The sequence below is a fragment of the Hyperolius riggenbachi genome, chromosome 11, assembly GCF_040937935.1.
Source record: "Hyperolius riggenbachi isolate aHypRig1 chromosome 11, aHypRig1.pri, whole genome shotgun sequence".
NCBI lineage: Eukaryota > Metazoa > Chordata > Amphibia > Anura > Hyperoliidae > Hyperolius > Hyperolius riggenbachi.
Genome location: NC_090656.1, coordinates 220,943,434 through 220,964,892, shown reverse-complemented (window position 1 = coordinate 220,964,892; position 21,459 = coordinate 220,943,434). Strand labels below are relative to the sequence as shown.

At 46.3% G+C, this 21,459-nt stretch overlaps 2 protein-coding genes across 4 annotated transcripts in view; one reads left to right on the top strand and one right to left on the bottom strand.

The window, feature by feature from the left end:
- The window catches only part of LOC137537658 (CD276 antigen-like), a 401,520-nt gene that overhangs the window by 102,210 nt on the left and 277,851 nt on the right, over positions 1–21,459 (bottom strand). The gene's annotated exons all lie outside the window — the stretch shown is intronic.
- Positions 2,241–21,459, top strand: part of IRAG1 (inositol 1,4,5-triphosphate receptor associated 1) — a 205,557-nt gene continuing 186,338 nt past the window's right edge. Inside the window, exon 1 of the mRNA XM_068259568.1 lies at positions 2,241–2,301. The gene's annotated coding sequence lies outside the window, so the exon portion shown is untranslated. The remainder of the gene's footprint in view (positions 2,302–21,459) is intronic.

Genomic DNA, 21,459 nt, shown 5'->3' with positions numbered 1-21,459 from the left:
ACCCACCTCCACCTCTGAGGGGAGGAGGATGTTACTTCAAACTTCCTTTTCAGAGTTTGCCACTGTGCTGACAGTTATAGTGTGAGCTGGTAAATGAGCTAGTAAAGATTCCTTCTGTTCATTACAGCCTCAAACAGCAGGGAGGTAAAGGAGAGTCAACTCCTATGTGCCTTAGAAAAAAAAAAACCTATCCTGCCTACCCAAAAGTAAAGCAAAGAAAAAGCCTCCACCTCTCCCCCAGAGCCCTTGGGCTCAACTCCTCCTCTAGTGCCGAGGAGGAGGTTGGGGTAACTACCCCTATGCCTGTAGTATAGGCCCTGAGAGAAGGTTCATGGTGGCATTTTGGGGTACCATTTAACAAAGGGACCCCCAGATGTCTACCCACAAGTGAAATGAGTATAAGGGTATGGGTATAGGAATAATGAAGACTAAGAGCACCCACATGTATATCCCTGCTGCTTATACCTGCTATACTAAGTATAGCAACCCCTGGCAGAGCATCTTTCATTGTCCAGGGCATCCCATTGGTCCTTTAACAGACCAATGGGATCCCTTCTCCTCAGAACTACTGCCTGCACCCACAATCCCCCCACCACCAAAACACATAGTGCCCATCCCCGTTGGCACCCAGGGCACCCACAGCACCCTGCCCTGACACCCCAGCGCCCCACCAACTCTTGCACTGTAGCAGGCTAACCCCCGCTGAGCAGGGGTTAACGTGTGGTGCCGCATTTTGGCTATACCAGCCTGCAAGGGTGACTTGGGGCTGTTTGGCTTGGATGGAGGGACCCCACGCTGTTCGTATTTTTTCTTTTTATGTATACAAATGTGTATACAGAGCTCAAGCATTCATAGCTCCCAACTGTCCCTCTTTAGGAAGGACAGTCCCTCTTTAGGAACCAAAACCCTCCATCCCACTTTCTTCCTCATTTGTCCCTCTTTCAGGACTGATGTACAGATTTCTGTAAATATATGCATTTTTCCACAAAAAAAAATATGTTTAACTGACTTTTTATTCCCATCATTTAAATGGATATATTTCTCATTTTCAAATGTTAAAAATCAAGGAAAACTATTGATGATAGAAAGGACCAGTGTTGTCTGAATAATAAAACTACATCTTTTGTTTCTGAATTCTTTGTGATATGCATGACGGTTGTGTGGTGGGGGCGAGGTTAGGGTGTGGCAGGGGCGTGTCTTAAAGCATCCCTCTTTCTCATCTCAAATTGTTGGGTGGTATGAGTATTCGTTAAAGTGTGCCACAGCAAATCTCGTTTCCTCGGGTCCAAAAAAAATATTTTTTTATTTTGAATATTTAAAACTGATTTGCTCAAAAACTACACAAATTTTTCCCCTTGTTCCCACTGTTCTCCTTAACGCAACCCAGCAAATTTGGTGATTCTAGCATGTATTTGGGCTTTTTAACCTCTTATATCAGCGCAATTGACTTCAATGCAATTTGAATTCGGTCATTGGATCAAGCTGAAAATCTCAGTCTGTTCGATCGAATGGCCAGTGAATCGAACACAGAGCACAGAACTATTCAACCAACTCTAATGAGCACCTCACTTGCAGGTTATACGGCTGATTATATGAGCCACTATTTCTCTTTTCTGAATACTACATGTGACAGTGTACATTGTAACATTTATATCCACAGGGAAGTCTGGGAAGTGGTGGGACAGGTGCCCACCTGAAATTACAGACACAGCAGTTGAAGAAGTACCCTCAAGCATACAGAGAAAGACACTGATTGTAAATCTTCCACAGATTTATTGGAAGTAGATGTATTGGCTGGAGTTCTTCTTTAAGGGCTTCAGGCTGTAGCTTGTAATGAGTTTTGTTCCCTTTACGAGTACATTTTGGTCTTTGAAAGGATGCCAGGGGTTTCATGAAGTAAATGAAAAAGTAATTGGCAATGAGATTGAGTTGCTGAATGACGGTAAGGTCTCTAAGGTAATTCACTAAGCCTAATCCTGGCCATCGGCAATAGTTCCCCGAATGTCCACTGAGTATAATGTGTGGGGATGTATGTTAAACATTTTTCTTGATAATTTTTGCCTGGAAAATCGTTATATATAAAAGTACTCCCACAAAGTTTAAAATATTTAAGAAATGTTTTTAAAAGTTATATTTTTTAGCATGTCAAATTTAAAAAAACTAAACGGTGCCCTCTCGTCATTTCTCCCAAGAGCCCTCCACTCCTCCTCCCAGACATGGAGGGGAGCATTGCCGCAAAGAGGAAGAGGTTCCCGGCTGGCAGCCGAAGGGGTCGGGGACATTGGGGTTCCCGAAGCAGTGGTAAGTAACTATTTTTTTTTTCTAAACACTTCAGATTTGATTTAATTGTGCTTTTATAAGAAATTGAGTAAATAAACTGATGCAATACAATATAATAACAGAATACAATATAATAATATTTGTAAAGTGCTTTTCTCCATAGGACTCCAAAATATGTCTAACATCAATACATAGATGCAGGCCAAAAAGGATTAAGCTGAAATGGGGCCCTAGGCAAGATAGCAGTTTTTACCCACTAATGAGCACCTGGCTTTTTAGTAAGATTTGGTGGGGATAGCATCTTCCAGGTGAGCACTGTAAAAACAGCGAAGGAGATATGGGCGCATCCGGCACCACCATAGACCGTAATAGGAATTACAGCCATGCTCAGTGACTGATTTGGGCGCTGTCAGAAGACGGAGCACAGATCACTACAAGAACACTGTAATTCGGCCACCACCAATAGCTGGAAGCCGATTGATGTCTTCCCCCCACTATCCATGGTGGCCTGGAGGGGGAAAAGTAATTAACGCTGCCAGGACTTGTGCAGGAGCAGAATAAGCCGTTTATCAGCTTTACCCTGCACCTAAATCTCTTGGCGGCTTTGTTATAGGTACGCCCTCCAGGCCCCCAGACTCTCTCCAGGCCCTAGGCATCAGCCTAGGTTTGCCTTGTGGACAGGGGCGCCTCTAGCCATTTTGTCACTCTGGGCAAGAAAACCTGTTCCCCCCTCGTGAAAATAATCATGATGCGGCAATGTTCCACCATAAAATAATCGTAATACAGCAATGTTTCACCATAAAATAATCGTAATGTGGCAATCTTTCGCTAGAAAATAATCTTAAAGAAGAAATGTTTCAACAGAAAATAATCGTAATGTGGCAATGATTCACCAGAAAATAATCGTAATGTGGGCAGTGTTTCACCAGAAATTAATCTTAATGCAGCAATGTGTCACCATAAAATAATCGTAATGTGGGCAGTGTTTCACCATAAAAGAATCGTAATGCAGCAGCGTTTCACCATAAAATAATAGTAATGAGGCAATAATTCACCAGAAAATAATCTTAATGCAGAAATGTATGACCAGAAAATAACCGTAATGCAGCAATGTTTCACCAGAAAATAATCGTAGTGTGGGCAGCGTTTCACCAGAAAATAATCATAATGCAGCGATGTTTCACCAGAAAATTATCATAATGCAGCAATGTTTCACCAGAAAATAACCGTAATGCGGCAATGTTTCACTAGAAAATAATGAGCACCTGTAAAAAAAAAAGCATTTACTCACCTGCAGAAGAGTTGGCAGGGAGTTCCAAAGTGCAGGGGCAGCATGACAGAAGGCTCAGTGTTATGTGGCAATGGCGAGGTTCACTTGTTAACAGCCTTGCAGCGACATTCTATACTAGATGCAGGTGGTGCAGGTCTTTGTTTGGAAGGCCTGTATAGAGAACACTGCAATAGTCCAGCCATGATGTGAAGAAGTCATGAACTGGGGTTGGAAGATCCGCTGCAGGTATGAGGTGCTTAACTTTTGCAATATTAGGGGAAAGAAGGAATGTTTCACAACAGCTGAGATTGTATTAAGCTGTTGATAGTTACATAGTTACATAGTTATTTTGGTTGAAAAAAGACATACGTCCATCGAGTTCAACCAGTATAAAGTACAACTCCAGCCTGCTCCCTCACATATCCCTGTTGATCCAGAGGAAGGCGAAAAAACCCTTACAAGGCATGGTCCAATTAGCCCCAAAAGGGAAAAAAATTCCTTCCCGACTCCAGATGGCAATCAAATAAAATCAGATAAAATCCCTGGATCAACATCATTAGGCATTACCTAGTAATTGTAGCCATGGAAGTCTTTCAACGCAAGGAAAGCATCTAAGCCCCCTTTAAATGCAGGTATAGAGTTTGCCATAACGACTTCCTGTGGCAATGCATTCCACATCTTAATCACTCTTACTGTAAAGAACCCTGATGTAATTCTCCATCAATCAGTACACCCAGGCTGCACACAAAGTCTGAGCTGTTCAGGTCTGAACTCTCTATTCTTAGTGGTGCTGGCTGAGACTGGAACTGCTTTGCTGTCGAGTGTCGACCTCTGATAACAAGAAACTCACTTTTGTCAGCTTTTTGTTTTAGCCAGTTATCATTCATGATCAGCTGGAGGTGCTGAGAAATCAGTATTGGACCACACCAGATTCCAAACTAAATACTTATATAATTCATTACATGCAAAGACACCCTAAGGCCCCGTTCACACTTGCGGTTCTCTGCCAAACGGACCGGATGACCTGACCGGATCCGGACCGGATCCGGATCGGAACCGTACGGTTCTGATCCGGATCCGATCCGGATCCGGTCAGGTTGCATCAGGTGTTCATCAGGATGCGATCCGGATCCATTTGGCAAAAGATAGTAGAAAGCGAATAAAAATGTTGGGGTCTGGGAGGTCAGCAGAAGGTGGACCTGTGGAATCAGGCCCTCCGCTGTTTAGCACTCACCTCCACCTCCGACATACTGCCAACATCTCCAGCACGTTTAAAGTCACTGCTGCTCCACTCCAAAATGCTTGCCCATGTGTCCCCATCCAAAATCGCCGCTACAATACGCATAGGAAGTGGGGTAGAACATCCGGATTTTTAGCCAGTGTGTTGTGCGCTCTCCGGTTCTCATTGGTTTGTATTGGCCGGATGGTGCAGTCCGGCTCCGCTCCGGATACGGCTGCCAGAGGAGCCGGACCAAAAAATAGCGCATGTTGGGTCTTATGCCGGAGTCCGGATCCGGTTCGGATCCGGTTCGGATCCGGTCCGGACGAAACGGACGCATGTGAACGGACGCATAGGCTTTCATTGCTATGCCGTGCGTCCGTTCCGTCCGTTCTGCATGCGGTCCGGCTCCGGCACGGCGATTCCGGACGGCGACCGCTAATGTGAACCGGGCCTTAATATATACAAAAAAAAAGACTTGATATTTAACAACAGCAACATTTTTAATTATATCAGTCATTTTGGATCAATAAAGATAAATACTGTGCTGAGATTTAAACTACTCCTTTTTTTTCTGGTTACTCAACCGTCCATTGTGGGTGCAGTAGCCCCCCTCACATTCCATGTGTAACTCCCTCTTCTATGTGTTACATTCATGTATATCAGCCTCTCTTCCATTTCATGTACAGTTCCCTGGGACAGCAGCTCCTCTCTTCAATGTGTGGCACCCCACTTGCAGCCGCCCTTACTTAACTTTCTGCCTCCTCTTCCATATGCAGCAGCCCTCTCTTCGGTGTCCAGTCACCGCCTTGGGAAGCTCCTGCCCTAGACCCTGGCCTTTGTGGCCCTTACAGAAATCCAGCCCTCTGAGTGAGGGACACCACTATTGATGCTAAATTTTGGACAGAGACAGTTACTAGTGATCGAGGAAAATTTAAGGTTTGTGTATAGCCAGTATATGAAGGCTGACATATTTATATCCTTTTAAACAATACTAGTTGCCTGGCAGCCCTGCTGATTTCTTTGGCTCCAATAGTGTTTGAATCACAACCCTGAAATAAGCATGCAACTAATGCAGTCAGACTTCAGTCAAAGCACCTGATCTGCATGTTTGTTCAGGGTCTCTGGCTAAAAGTATTAAAGAGAACCTGAGGTGGATCTTCAGGGGGCAGATGAGACACAGAGGCATGTTCTCTGCCTAATGACATGGCTTCGTGTCCCCAACCGCCGCTCTCTGCCCCCCCCCCCCACCGCCATGCTAAAGCCCCCCGAGTTTAGTGACAAGATTTGTCGTTAACTCGGAGGTAAACAGAGGGGAGAGGAATTCCTTGTTTAAAATGCCCACCAGGGTCGTTCCGACAGGGTTTCCTGAGCTGCCATTTGGCAGCTCTCTCTCCCTGACCACGCCTCCTGCCGCTCCCCCGCCTCCCTGCACGCTATGAGAGACAACACAGTCTCTCAGTGCAGCGTCGTTACCTAGGGGTCATGCAAGTGAAAGTGGGCCATAGCGGCCCACAGGAGAGGCAGTTTTTGCCGCTACCTGATCCACTCAGCCCTGTGGATCAGGTAGCCTACTTTTTTTTTTTTGAGCCCTCCTCGGGCTCTCTTTAAGCTGAATAGTTACCTGAAGATAGATCGGGGAACCTCACAGCGACGTTTCCAGCAACGAGGGTCCCGGATCCATCCCCTACCCGCAGGAACAAGCGATGGCACACAAAGGTAAAGTGATCCTGGTACTTTGCACAGGAGTCGTCGAGGATCTTAAAGATCTGATCCGTCATAATGGTCGTTATCGCAGCGCATAACAAAATGTTGTTCTTGCAATCGCATGCATGTACCCATATTGCGAGATCACTGGAACGATCGCCGTGAAAATCGCATCGTGGGTATGGGCCTTAAGAGGATCCGCAGGGCTGCCAGGCAACTGGTGATGTTGAAAAGGAAATAAATATGTCAGCCTCCATATCTCTCTCATATCAGTTGTCCTTTAAAGTCAGAATCTGAAGGATTAGCTGTGCTTGCAAAGTACAGCACAGTATAGCAGCCTCATCTGTCGTTAAACACCCGAAGTGAGAAGACTATGGGGGCTGCCATATTTATTTCCTTTTAAATAATGCCAGTTGTCTGGCAGCCCTGCTGATCTATTTAGCTGCAGTAGTATTTGAATAACACCAGGGACAAGCATGCAGTTAATCTTGTAAGAACTGACAATAATGTCAGAACCTGATCTGCTGCATGCTTGTTCAGGGTCTACGGCTAAGAGTATTAGAGGCGGAGGATCAGCACAGGACAGACAGGCAATGTGTATTGTTTAAAAGGGTATAAATATGTCAGCCTCCATATCCCTCTCGCTTCAGGTGTCCTTTAACTACAGAAGAGGCTGCTATACTGTACTGTACTTTGCAAGCACAGCTAATCGTTCAGATTCGGACCAGTGCCCAAGCATGATAGATTCTCCTTAAATTTATATTGTCTCGAGGCCTTAAAAGACCAAGAAGGAGTTAAGGGGAAAAAAAGGAAACTTGTTTTATTTCGGTTATATTTAGCAGGGAAGGAGTTATCATGGGAATAGCCGGATTGCTCTATATATAACTCCTTGCATTTCCTCTGAGAAGCTTTTCTTTTATTGGGCTTTGATCCTGGAAAGTACACAGGCAGGATCCGTCTGATAGAAACCAGATTGCCCAGACTGCTAGGTGTCTTCATCTCACGTCCCTGTCTTGGCCGCGGCGAGGCGGAGAGCGGCTGCCGGCGTTTCTGCGCCGCGGACAACACAGACTTTCTCTCTCTCGGGCTGCTTTGAAGAAATTATTTATCTTGTGAGCAGCAACCTTCGTGGAAGAGGCTCTGTGAAGATTTGGAAGTTTGGAGAAGTCTTCAGCTTGATCTGCGTTGAGCCAAATGAAGCTTTGACCTTAAATGGTAAAAGTTGTGATTGAGAGGCCGGACTTGGGGGGAGAAGTGGCTTTTTTGGTTGGTAATCGGCATCACTGAGAATAAACTTCAATTTGGAGGACCAGCCAGGAGCCGGGGATCTCATGTAAATCCCTCATGAAAGATGCAGAGAGGTGCTGGATGGAGGGGCCGTACTTCATCCTCCTTGCTTCAGGAATAGCCTTACAAGCTGGGGATCGCCAGTGAGCAGGAAGCTGGGGTTGGACCTCGATGCCCCAGGTCTCTTACAAAAAGGTAAGAAAACATAATTAAAACTTTTCTTTATGCCACTGAGGCATCTGCCTAAGGACTGTGTCACTGTCAGGTGAATGATATGTAGCGTTTGCAAAATGTATAACTTTATTAGCTGCTGACAGCACCCAGCGCAGCTAACGATGATCGTTGCACAGCACCAGCAACTTGTAACTGCCTAGAGATGTATTGTGCCTATCACCAGTCTCCATCATTCAATTCCTGGTACATTGAAGTCTCTAATTAGCATAATTAAAACAGAGGTGGGACTGGCATCTGCAGATCCTACAGATATAAATCTACAGCCATTTCCTAATGCACTAAGGGGGCTTATACATGACTGGATTTTCGGCATGGATATATATGGCCGATTCGATCATAATTTTTTTAATCTATTTATTTAAGTATTTATATAACGCCGACATATTACGCAACGCTGTACAGAGTATATTGTCTTGTCACTAACTGTCCATCAACGGGGCTCACAATCTATCCCTTACCATAATCTTGTGTCTATGTATGTATCGTGTAGTGCATGTATCATAGTCAAGGGCCAATTTTAGGGGGAAGCCAATTCATTTATTTGTATGTTTTTTGGGGATGTGGGAGGAAACCGGAGTGTCTGGAGGAAACCTGCACAGACACGGGGAGAACATACAACCTCCTTGCAGACTAGTTGACCTGGCTGGGATTCGAACCAGGGACCCAGCGCTGCAATGACCGAATCTGGCAGATATCCTTGCAGCGACATGCCCAACCAATCGATCGTTTTGATCAGGACTTGATCGGGTGTGTGACGGTAACAGGGTTCGATTCCCCCCGACAATCGATGGGCCCCCACAGGAATGTAACTAGAGATCATGGGGGCCCCAGCAAAACTTTAATGGGGGCCCTTCATTTTTACAACTTTTCCCTTACCTCCCCTTGGTGACCATCACAGCTTGAGGGCCCATCTCACAAGGTTCATAAAACAAATGTGGCCATCAGGATCTTCACACCCATAACAAGTGTAGCCACAAAAACACCTGATCTGGAGTATTGGAGGGAGGGAAGCTTAATAGTTGGGCCTCCTACCCCCACACCCCTCTGGGCCCTCCCACAGTCACGACTGCTCCTGGACTCCCCGCCCAGTCTCCCTCCAGGTGTATGTGTACCCCCTGGGTCTGTGGTGAGTGTTGCATGCTCACCTGGCTGTCACACTGGGGTACATCCTGGCAACCTCCTCGGTGCAGCATCTTTTTACGTTGCCACCGCGACTTCCTGTAGCGAGTGACATCACCGCATGTACTGACATAAGGTGTATGGGTACCTTAACCCATTCGCGTTCCATCGTTTTCACTTGAGAAATGTTCACCACCCATTCATTAGCCTATAACTTTATCACTACTTATCACAATGAACTGATCTATATCTTGTTTTTTCCACCACCAATTAGGCTTTCTTTGGGGGGTACATTTTGCTAAGAGCCACTTTACTGTAAATGCATTTTAACAGGAAGAATAAGAAAAAAACTGAAAAATTCATTATTTCTCAGTTTTCAGCCATTATAGTTTTAAAATAATACATGCCTCCATAATTAAAACTCACGTATTGTATTTGCCCATATGTCCCGGTTATTACACCGTTAAAATTATGTCCCTATTACAATGTATGGCGACAATATTTTATTTGGAAATAAAGGTGCATTTTTTCCGTTTTGCATCTATCACTATTTACAAGTTTACAATAAAAAAAATATAGAAATATTTCATCTTTACATTGATATTTAAAAAGTTTAGACCCTTAGGTAAATATTTGCATGTTTTTTTTTTTTTATTGTAATGTTTTTTTTTTTTTTATATTAAACATTTTATTTGGGTATTTTTGGGAGGGTGGAATGTAAAGTATAGTTTTATAATGTAATTGTGTGTGGTTTTTAATTTTTTTTATTTGTAGTTGTAGTTTTACTTTTTGGCCACAAGATGGCGGCCATGAGTTTGTTTACATGACGTCACTCTAAGCGTAACACACGCTTAGAGTGACGCAGAGGGGAGGCAACGGCCAGAAAAAGCACAGCTTCCGAGAGAAGCTGTCGCTTTTTCAGCGGGGGAGAGGAATCAGTGATCGGGCACCATAGCCCGATACATTGATTCCGTGGCTACCGAATCCGCGGCCGGGAGTGCGCGTGCACGCGCGCGATCGGCCTCGGGAGCGCGCGGTAGCGCGCATGGTTCCTGGACGTAGTTTCTACGTCCAGGAACCAAAATAGGTTATAGAGGACCTCCATCCTAAATATAAAAATCTGTCAGTGCTGCAATAAAGAAAAGCTATATTTACTTGCGTAGTCGCGGCAGCGAAGTCCCTGCATCACTCCACTTCCGCCGCTTGGCCCCGCCTCCCCTCTCTCCTCTGAGAAAAAACCCTTGGCTATTTACTACAGTATAAACTATTCAATTAATAGTAGTTGCAAATCACAATACTTTATTTCACTAAGCATGACTGGGTCCTGTTTGGAATTGGATTTGGCACATACATATGTGAACATAATATATACAATATGCAATACAGTATGACATGGTATACGGAAACAGGCAGATAGATCAGATTCCAGACAGTTATATACATAAGGCACAGACTAACCAGCAAGCTCATGGTGACCCAGAACTCATTGGAGTGTGTAAGGGACTACAATGGTCCTAAAAGCCCCCTTACTAAGATGTTAAGAAAAACAAAAGTTTGCTTTCCTAAAACAGAAAGAATTTGCGATAATTCAGGCTGGAGTGAGCTTGAGATGTCTCCCAGAGCAACACTGCTGAATATATGGTTAATTTGCATATATTCAGCAGTGTTGCTCTGGGAGACATCTCAAGCTCACTCCAACCTGAATTATCGCAAATTCTTTCTGTTTTAGGAAAGCAAACTTTTGTTTTTTTTTATATACATAAAACAGTAGTTGGTCCGCTACCTAAGCGGAAAAGGGTGGGGGGGGGGGGGTGGAGAGCATGAAGAAAGTTTAAAGGGGTACTGAAGTAAGAGGTATACAGAGGCTGCCATATTTATTTCCTTTTAATCAATACCAGTTGCCTGGCAGCCTTGCTGGTCTATTTCTCTGCAGTAGTATCTGAATAACACCAGAAACAAGCATGCAGCTAGTCTTGTCAGATCTGACTTTAAAGTCTGAAACACCTGATCTGCTGCATGCTTGTTCAGGGGCTATGGCTAATAGTATAAGAGGCAGAGGATCAGCAGGGCTGCCAGGCAACTGGTATTACTTAATAGGAAATAAACATGGCAGCCTCCATATACCTCTCTCTTCAGTTCCCCTTTAAGAGGTTGACAGCCGAGAGTAAAAAAAAAAAGAGTTTCTGTGCCTTGTGGTCCTGGTGGAGATGGCCTGAAACCCAAAGCTATTGTTTGTGTCAATGGTTTTAACACAATACAACTGATTCAATGTGATCAAAATACTCTTTCTCTCTCATGCAGTAAAACAGCTGCAGTTGATTGAAAATCATTGCAGTTAATTAATAGCTCTTAACGTATACATTTTCCTAGGAGTATTAGTAATTTAATTGCAATAAACGTACTATTGAATCTTCACAATCGAAATGTGTGTGGTCATTATTTTTAAAGTAGCGTGACTCAAAAATCAAAGAGGACCTGTCACTGAAAAATCACACCTAATCATTCATGACCAAATCAAGCTATTATTGTGAGAAAAACAATAGTCGTGCAATGTGTAAAAAAAAAAGTTTGCTCTTAAAGGGAACCTGAAGTCAGAGGGATAGGGAGGCTGACATATTTATTTAATTTTAAACAATACAGATTGCCTGGCTGTCCTGCTGATCCTCGGCCTCCAATACTTTTAGCCATAGACCCTGAACATGGATGCAGATCAGGTGCTTCTGACTAAAGTGTGACTGGGTTAGTCACATGCTTGTTTCAGGAGTGTGATTCAGACACTACTAAGGCCAGAAGATAAGCCGGATTGGTGGAGGTGAGGAGGATGGGGGAAGCCTCTGAATTATATAGAGTATTCTTTCTACTGAGGTAAGTACCCATTTGGTGTATTTTTTTTCTCTTCGGATTCACTTTAAACTTGATTTTAAGTTGGGATCTCAGTATCTCCACTCTGCATCTCACTAAGGGCTGGTTCACACGGACACTTGGCGGCGTTTACCACCAAGTGTTCGGGACTCGTCGGCTAAACGCTCCCATTCAAGTGAATGGGAGCATTTAGCAGCACGTGGTTGCCGGCGATTGACGTCGATGGCACAAACGCGGCATTCCGATCCCGATATAATACGTAGTTTCAGCCGGCCCTAGTAGCTCATGTGACGTCTAAGGTTGGCTAGCCGCCGCGGCTTCATGTCCCCTTGCGGGGACGAGAAAATGCCGATCGCAACGGGAAGCAGATGATCGCCGTACCACCGCCCGCAAACGAGACGTCACAGGACGGGACGTTCCCGGCCGCCCCAACACCGCCTGCCGACCGTATGAACCAGCGCTAACTGGAGCATCTGAGGCCTTCATAACAGAGCTATAAATCATGATAAGCAACTAGTTGTGACTTACTGCCCATGTGACTCAGCCCTTATGGGATTGGTTCTTCACAGACGCATAAAGACAAGGGAATCATTCCTTGCAGCCATGGAAGGGGTTGGGAGGACTTCTTACACTTCGATCCTCTGAGACAGGAGCTTCCCTTCCTCCGCTCCCTCACTAGCTGTCAGTGACTGAAGCGCATGGAGTGGGGCAGGGAAGGTTGCTTTATAGTCATATATCTTGTATTGCGCTACAGTCTTTCCTTTGTTTGCCTCGCTCTTCGTCAATTTCTCTACTCCTTGGGTTTGATTCACAAAAGGGTGCTAACTAAGTTAGCACGCCTAAAAGCCCCTTAGCACACCTAAAGCGCTTTAAGACGCGCAAAGTTTAGCGCGCACTAAGTTTAGTGGTGCGCGCGAAACGTCGCACCAGGTGCCCCTAAAACGTCGCACCGTGCAGCACTAAACTTTGTGCGCGATCAATAAAAGCTTTGGGCGTGCTAACTGCTTAGCACCCTAGTTAGCAAACCCAAAGCTTTTAGGTGTGCTAACTGAGTTAGCACCCTTTTGTTAATCGAGCCCCTTGTCTTCATCTCCTGTTGGTATAACAAGTTAGAACTTTTTACTGAAGAAAAACTTGCAGAGATAAATCATACAATACCATCAGGTAATGCAGCTTGCTTAGATCAGAGAGGAACACATCACCCTCAGGAAGCTCCTCCCCATCTGGGACACTTTGGAGTAAAGAGGTGACATACAGGAATCCTAGTGTAACCATACCCACAGCTGTTTGAGGACAGGTAAGATGGTGTTTCTGGGACAACAGTGACCTCTTCCTCCCCCAGCACCCACAGTGACCTCTCCCTCCACCTAGGACCCATACTGACCTCTCCCTCCTCAGCATTAGCACTGCAGTGATCCTGCCTCACCCAGCACCCACACTGATCTTTCCCTCCCCCAGCGACACCCTTCCTGTTCCCAGCAGCACCCATAGTGACCTCCCCCAGCACCTAAACTGACCTCTCCCTCTGCAGCACCCACAGTGACCTCTCCCTTCCACAGCACCCCCAATGACTGCCCCTTCCTGCAGCGCCCACACTAACCTCTGCTTCTCCTAACATCCACCCACACTAACCTCTGCTTCTCCCAACATCCACCCACACCCCTTCCCCCCACAGCTGACACTCAGTACTCATACTCACATGACACCAAGTACCTGCACCCTGGCCTGACATTGCACCCAGTGCTCACACCTGCATGCAGTCTCCACGTGACACCCGCTATCTGCACCAAGCACCTACTTAACCATTATCCACACCCAAACTAGCAGCATTTACAACCCACTTGACATTTAATGCCCACCCATAGCCAGCACTCAGTACAGGCAAGACACTAAGTATTCCTACCCATGTCACACCAAGTACCTGCACCCAGCACCCACATCAAGTACAAACACCCATATCTCACATGACACCCAGCATCTGCATTCAGCACCCACATGACAACCAATATCCCCCAAGCCAGAAACAAGGAGGGGGGACTGTGCAGCCACCGGTGACGGGTCCGAATGACCCCACACCACTGAATGCAGCCAGCGCTTCTGTGACTGAATGAATGTGTCAAGAGGAGGTGCTCAGGGGGATGGTTTTGGACTTTTGGAGAGCCGTGGGGGGATGTGAAGGTCACATATCACTGCAGGGCAAGGGGGGAGGTACCCCACCACTACTACTGTGCGCTTCAAATTTGAGCACCCCCCACTAAAGGATCCTCTGCATGGCCCTGAGTGCATGGGTACACCAGATTCCACGAACTATAAGAGATTGTGGTTAACTAGAGGTTCTAACTCTAAAGCCACAGTGCGGAATGGGGTTGAGCAAGGGAATCCATGGCCCGAAAAGACACAAAGAAGACAAAATACCTGGAGCCAGTCGTGCAATATATTAGAACACCAGAATAAATAATGTAAGGAGAGTCATTCATGAATTGTAGGTTGCAAAAAGATTTGCAACCACCAATAAGGTATACAGTGGAATTCCCACCCCCGTTTGGGCTTCTGTGGATCCTCAAAGGTCCACTCCTGGTAGTTGGGTAGGTCCTGGGAACTAGAGCTACCTCAAAATACAACCTCCCAAAAGGAGGTGCCCAAAAATTATAAAACAGTTCAAAACTGTTTAAAAAGGAGAGGTATACTTGCCTTACCTCTCCTGTGAGTTTCAAAGCAGACGAACACAGCCAATAAAACTTGATTGAGATTCAAGAAATTATTGCTCAATGCAAGGTCAGACAACGCGTTTCACAGGCATTTCCCATTTCATCAGGTCAATAGTAACCACAAAAAGTGTCGTTTGGCCTGAGAGTGTCAAACTCAAGGTCATAATGTATTTCACTGACTTGCTCATCCAGTAGGAGTAGGGAAGGTGAGAGATCATTGTAAAGAACGTGTGTGCAATGGTTTTAAGAAAATATGATAATCTGATGAACATAATTACATTTCATAACCGGCTATTGGATTTCAGGCTCGCCACACTGTGAGCGGAGCTCTACTTTAATACTCTGGAATATGACACACCTGGGAGATGTCTCATTAGTGAACTGTAGATCATTAGCTGAGGCCGCTCGGATGATCTGCAGAACTTTTCTTACTCTCCCCAGAGACATGTTTGCTGGGCTGTTTCTAAGAATACTTGGCATGTACCCGGAATATGCTAAAACATTTGTTTTGTTTATTTTTATGAACGCTGCCAAAAATATTTCCATCCTTTAACCCCTTCATAACCAGAGGTATGATGTTTTACCTTTACGACTGCAAACATAAGACCGCAAAAACATGACTTTCCATTTCCATTATTGTCAGATCTGCCAAGATTAGCTGCATGTTTGTTTCTGGTGTTATTCAGACACTACTGCAGCCAGCAGGGCTGCCAGGCAACTGGTATTGTTTAAAAGGCAGCCTCTGTATCCCTCTCAGTTCAGATGTCCTTTTAAGCAAACCTGTCACTTTCCTGAAAGAAAAAGTCAGATGCTTTCCTTGGTAAAGAAAAAGCCTCTGCCTCCTCTAGAGGCTCCCCACATCCTTCTCAAGGCCACCGCTGGACGCCGGGACCCTCTGAAAGTTTGCAGTTGTGCTTTATTTTGTGAATGAGTACAGAAGCACTGCCTGTGCAGTAGCATGGAGCCGCTCGTGCATGGTGGGAAAAAGCGACTTCATGCTACTGCAAAGGCGAAGGCGAGTATCTGCATTGGTCACTTTTTTCCCTATGTACACTTTAGGCAGGTTTTACATCTAATTCTTGCATTGCGGTGGGGATTAGACAAGCGCTACAATTATAACAGCGCAGGAGATTTGGGCGCAGCCGGCGCCACCATAGACCGTAATATTACGGCTATAGTGGTGCACAGTGAGTAACTTCGGCGCCTTCAGAAGACAGAGCTGAAGTTACTTTTAAAACTGTAATTTAGCCTCCAACAATAGCTGGAAGCTGAATTACATTATTCCCCACCATCCACGTGGACCTGGAGGGGGGAATAGTATCTAACGTCGCCGGGACTTTTGCCGCAGCAGGATCAGCCATATATCGGCTGTATCCTGCTCCCAAGACTCCCGGCGGCGATTTTATACGTATGTGGGATAAGATGCCCCTACGCATCACACTGCAACCAATAAATTGACTAACCTATGACCCTGCGTCAGAGTGCAACGACAGGGTAATTTGCATAGCATGTCCCCATCCCCTCATTTCTCTCTCCGCCCCTTGCCCAGTGACATACTCCCTGCTGGACAGGAAGTACGGCATTGGGATTCCTGGGGATCCCGGTCGTATTCCCGTTGTTCCATGCATGAGCGCCGCAACACCACCACCTATCTTTTTTAAAAGGTATGCACCACCTATTGACTTACGTTACTTCTGCAAAAGCAGCAGCAATGGCGGCTCGGCAGCTATTCAGAAACTTCTGGCACAGCGCGATACATTGCGAGCGCTAGGACCCATTGCCTTGCATTGCCATTGCGTTATCCTGTGGTAAAACAAGGTAACACAATGCACACTTAGAATGCAAGTGTAAAAGGGGCGTGCCATGAAATAGGATTTGTCCTGAATAATTCTGCAGGAAGACATGTATCCTAAATTCACAGAAAAGAACCAGTGCTGGGCCGAAATTACGCATGAGCGTAATTACGCATCGTAATTCAATGTAAATTTACGCGTAAGCGCTACGCGTAACTTACGGTTCTACGCGTAATTATTTACGCGTAAGCAGTAAAGTGGTATCGTAATTACACTGTCTACCGTAATTGCTAGGTATGCGTAATTTTAAGAACACTTACGCGTAATTTTACGCGTAATTACTAACGTAAAAACTCCCCTTTTCTAAGAGTAGCCAATCAGTCAACATCCTAAGCAACCAATAGTATCTTCTCCCGCCCTTCAGTATAAGCGTACGTTTTGACGCATATGAATGATATGTACGCAATAACTGTCACATTGACGGCTATTGCGTACATATCGTCCGTATGCATCAAAAAATACGCATTAATGGTTATTACGGCACTACGCGTAACATCGTAGTGTAAGCGCCTACATTATGGTATCCTTACGCGTAACTGCGTAAGTTTACGCGTAATTACAGTGATGTACCGTAGATAATTTCCTAAGCCGTAACCGTAATTGCGTAATGCGTAATAGCGTAAAATTACGCGTAATGATCCGTAATCGTAGATTTTTCCATTACGACCAGCACTTAAAAGAACAGATTGCCCTCCCATACCTTCCGTTTCAAACAATACTTTCCATATCAGAAACAAGCAGAACAAAAAATGATTCCAGCAGAAGAAATTGATGTAGAAGGTTGGAGAGTGTGCTGCTCTGTATTGTTTGGGGTCCCGTGTACAGTATTGTGTTCCCAGGGTCTATATACACAGCTGAGCCATAATCATAACACCGACATGAATGATAGCGCTTCAGAGGAAATTTACACTTGAAATTTTCAGTATTTCCCTCCCTGGATTCCATCCAGACATCACATTCTGGAAAGATAAATTGCTTTAAAAAAAGGGGGGGTTAAAAAAGCCACATTTTCATTTGTCTCCCAGGCCACCCCCCTCCCGCCGCAGAAGAGCGCAAGTTGTATCCAAATGATTAATCAGCTGTTTGTTGTTGCAATCTGTTGTCAGATCTTCCAGCTTGAGGCATTGCGGTTTCTGGTCCGGAGCCCCTGTGCGTAGGCCGAGACTACACTGGTTGGTCTTACAAGAGTCAAAGTTATACTACTGCTGTGACCAGCGCACAAGTCCGTGTCTAGCATGATAGGCTGTTAGGCATGGAAACCCACTAGGGCGATTTTGGCAGCAATCACCGGCAATTCCCAAAAATGCTTTGCCAATGAAACTGAGTTTGGGGGGGGGGGGGGGACCCTTTAGTGTGATTGTGATTAGAGGTAATCGTAACCGCAGGATATGTAGCATTCTGAGCACGTTTGTGCTCAATGCAAAGTATAGAAGCGCTGCAAAAATTGCTTTCAAAGCTATTTTGCTGGTCTCTGTATTTCCTGCTTCTGTCTGTTGCCCCGCCCCCTAAAGGAAGACGTCACAGGCGGTTTTCTGATTGGTCATAGAGAAGCAACTATGACCTCTTCCTTTAGGGGTGGGGCTACGGACGGAAGTCAGATGCCTGGTAAGTATAATAAAGTGTTTTACAAAAAGCGTTGGGTAATCGTGAGCGCAATCACCCTAGGAATCGCTGCACACAGCGATGCGGCAATTTTAAAGTGCTGCAGTGATTTCTAGTGGGTTCCAGGCCTTATCTACCATCAGATGAAAATATCTCAAGGCCAGGGGCATAACTAGACTCAGAGCCGGGACAAGGTCCTCCAGCACCCAAGGCTGAGACACCAAAGTGCACCCCTCCATCCCTCCCACCCCAGCCGTCACACACTGATTGCTATTAGACTAAGAGGTGCCCCGTGCCCCCAACACCTTAATCTCTAGTTATCTGGCTTGCAGTCACTGCCATGTATCCCTTTTTCTTATTTCTCTCTGCTTCAAACGCTGAGTGACTTATGCGCCCCCTCCTACACTGCGCCCCCTCCTACACTGCGCCCCCTCCTACACTGCGCCCTGAGGCTAGAGCCTCTCTCGCCTCTGCCTCGGCACGGCCCTGACTAGATTTAATAGGGCCCCCCTGCAAAAATGATAGCATGGGGCCCCAAACCCATAGTGGGTCACATGATCGGGAGCTGACAAATGGCAGCAGAGAGTGTTCTGCTGTTAAGCATTGTCTGGAAGCAGGAAAAAAAATGACACACGGGGAGGTTTTTTTTGCTAATTGGTGGCCCCTGCAGTTGGGGAGAGGAAGGAGGAGGGGCCCCCAAAGCCTCTGGGCCCCCCTGCAATGGCGGGGGTCACAGGGGTGAGTGCTATGCTTATGATCAAGGCACCTGCAAGCTGTTCTTAAAGGGAGTGGTTGAGAGAAATTTCCAGCCAGTTGAAACCAGCAGGAGATAGGTTAAACATCGGCAAAAGAGGAAGTCAAAATGAATAAACTCCCAGAGAAATGTACCGGACCACCTGGGTGCCTTGTCTGGTTTAACTGCAGAAAAAAGCATAGTTAAAGGATACTCCAGCCGAAAGGCTGCTAAGAGATAAAACCTGCATTGTGTAGGTAAAGAAAAGGACATACTCACCGCTCCCCTCGCTCCCTGCCGTCGGGTCCCGCTCGTCAGCCACAGGTCCCGGTACTGGCCGACTCTCCTGACCCCTGACCCGGACATACTGCGCCGCGCATGCACAGTATGTCCTGTAATCTTCGCTTCTGGCGTAGCATCATGACGCCAGAAGTACGGACACTCCCCCGCCTCCTGCGTGTGCGCTCCAGCGGCTCCACTATAAAGCCAGCATGTAGCTTTATAGTGGAGCCGCTGGAGCGCACACGCAGGAGGCGGGGGAGTGTCCGTACTTCTGGCGTCATGATGCGACGCCAGAAGCGAAGATTACAGGACATACTGCGCATGTGCGGCACAGTATGTCCGGGTCAGGGGTCAGGAGAGTCGGCCAGTACCGGGAGCTGTGGCTGACGAGCGGGACCCGACGGCAGGGAGCGAGGGGAGCGGTGAGTATGTCCTTTTCTTTACCTACACAATGCAGGTTTTATCTCTCAGCAGCCTTTCGGCTGCAGTATCCTTTAAGCGGGATTACACTCAAATTTCATCTGTGGTCCAAATCATTAAACTGAACCTGTACCGAACCTAAACACATGATGTGCCTGCAAATGAATATTACATACTTACCTCGTTGTCGGTTCTTCTCAGAAGCTCACAGTTCGCCGGTGAATTTTCGCTGTTCGCGTTCTCAGAGAACTGCGAACATCTGGCATGTTCGACCCGCCCCCATACATCATCATGGAGCCTAACTTTGACCCCTTACCTCACAGTCAGAAGACACAGGGCAGCCAATCAGCTAGCACCCCCTCCTGGACCCCCCTATTAAAAAGCAGTTGCGGTTGCCATATTGGATTCATTCTCTGCTGGCTGCTGTTAGTAAGAGCAGGGTCAGACTTGCTGCAGATAGGTAGGGAAAGCATTAGCTAGGCCTGTGTTCTTGTTCCTCGCTTGCTGTGAAAGCACCCCAAATAGCCCTTTTGCAGGCGAGCACATCGGTCTCCTGTGTTTTTTTTTTTTTTGTGGGACACTCCACAGCCCACTGACACCCAGATCATTTGTGCATACTACTGCTGTTGCCTCATTAAGTTGGAAGTGGTGGAGGTGTCTTGACACCCGAAAGACAAAGACAACAGGAAATAGAGACCGGGAGCTCAATAGTGCAGGATGTAAGGTGAAATGGAGAATTCAATAGATATAAAAAAACTACTCACAAAGGTGGGTTGCAGAGGGGCAAATGACCGCAGAAAGCAGGTGGAGATGATTAACCCGACTCCACTCGGGGTGATCCAGCCGGACCCAGATGCGGTCGTTAGTGTTGGGCGAACAGTGTTCGCCATTGTTCGGGTTCTGCAGAACATCACCCTGTTCGGGTGATGTTCGAGTTCGGCCGAACACCTGATGGTGTTCAGCCAAACCGTTCGGCCACATGGCCGAACTAAGAGCGCATGGCCGAACGTTCCCCGACTGTTCGGCTAGCGCTGTGATTGGCCGAACGGGTCACGTGGTTCGGACCCGAACGCGCTCTGATTGGCCGAACTGTCACGTGGTTCGGGTAAATAAATACCCGAACCACGTCATATCTCCGCCATTTGTCTGTGGGTTTAGCTTTGGGTAGGCAGGCAGGGGAGTTCGCGCTCCAGCCACGCTAGCCAGGGTCCCCCCAGTCATTGTGTCGCTGCTGGGAATAGTAGTACGCCGCTCGCTCAGCCACACTATATAGCATTCTGTTTACTGCCACTCTGTGTACCTTGCTCAGCCACACTATATAACATTCTGTTTACTGCCACTCTGTGTCTGCTGGGAATAGTAGTACACCGCTCGCTCAGCCACACTATATAGCATTCTGTTTACTGCCACTCTGTGTACCTCGCTCAGCCACACTATATAGCATTCTGTTTACTGCCACTCTGTGTCTGCTGGGAATAGTAGTACACCGCTCGCTCAGCCACACTATATAGCATTCTGTTTCCTGCCACTCTGCGTACCTCGCTCAGCCACACTATATAGCATTGTGTTTACTGCCACTCTGTGTCTGCTGGGAATAGTAGTACACCGCTCGCTCAGCCACACTATATAGCATTGTGTTTACTGCCACTCTGTGTACCTCGCTCAGCCACACTATATAGCATTCTGTTTACTGCCACTCTGTGTCTGCTGGGAATAGTAGTACACCGCTCGCTCAGCCACACTATATAGCATTCTGTTTACTGCCACTCTGTGTACCTCACTCAGCCACACTATATAGCATTGTGTTTACTGCCACTCTGTGTCTGCTGGGAATAGTAGTTCCTTTGAAACTTTACAATCAATTTTCTCAAAAACTATAAGCT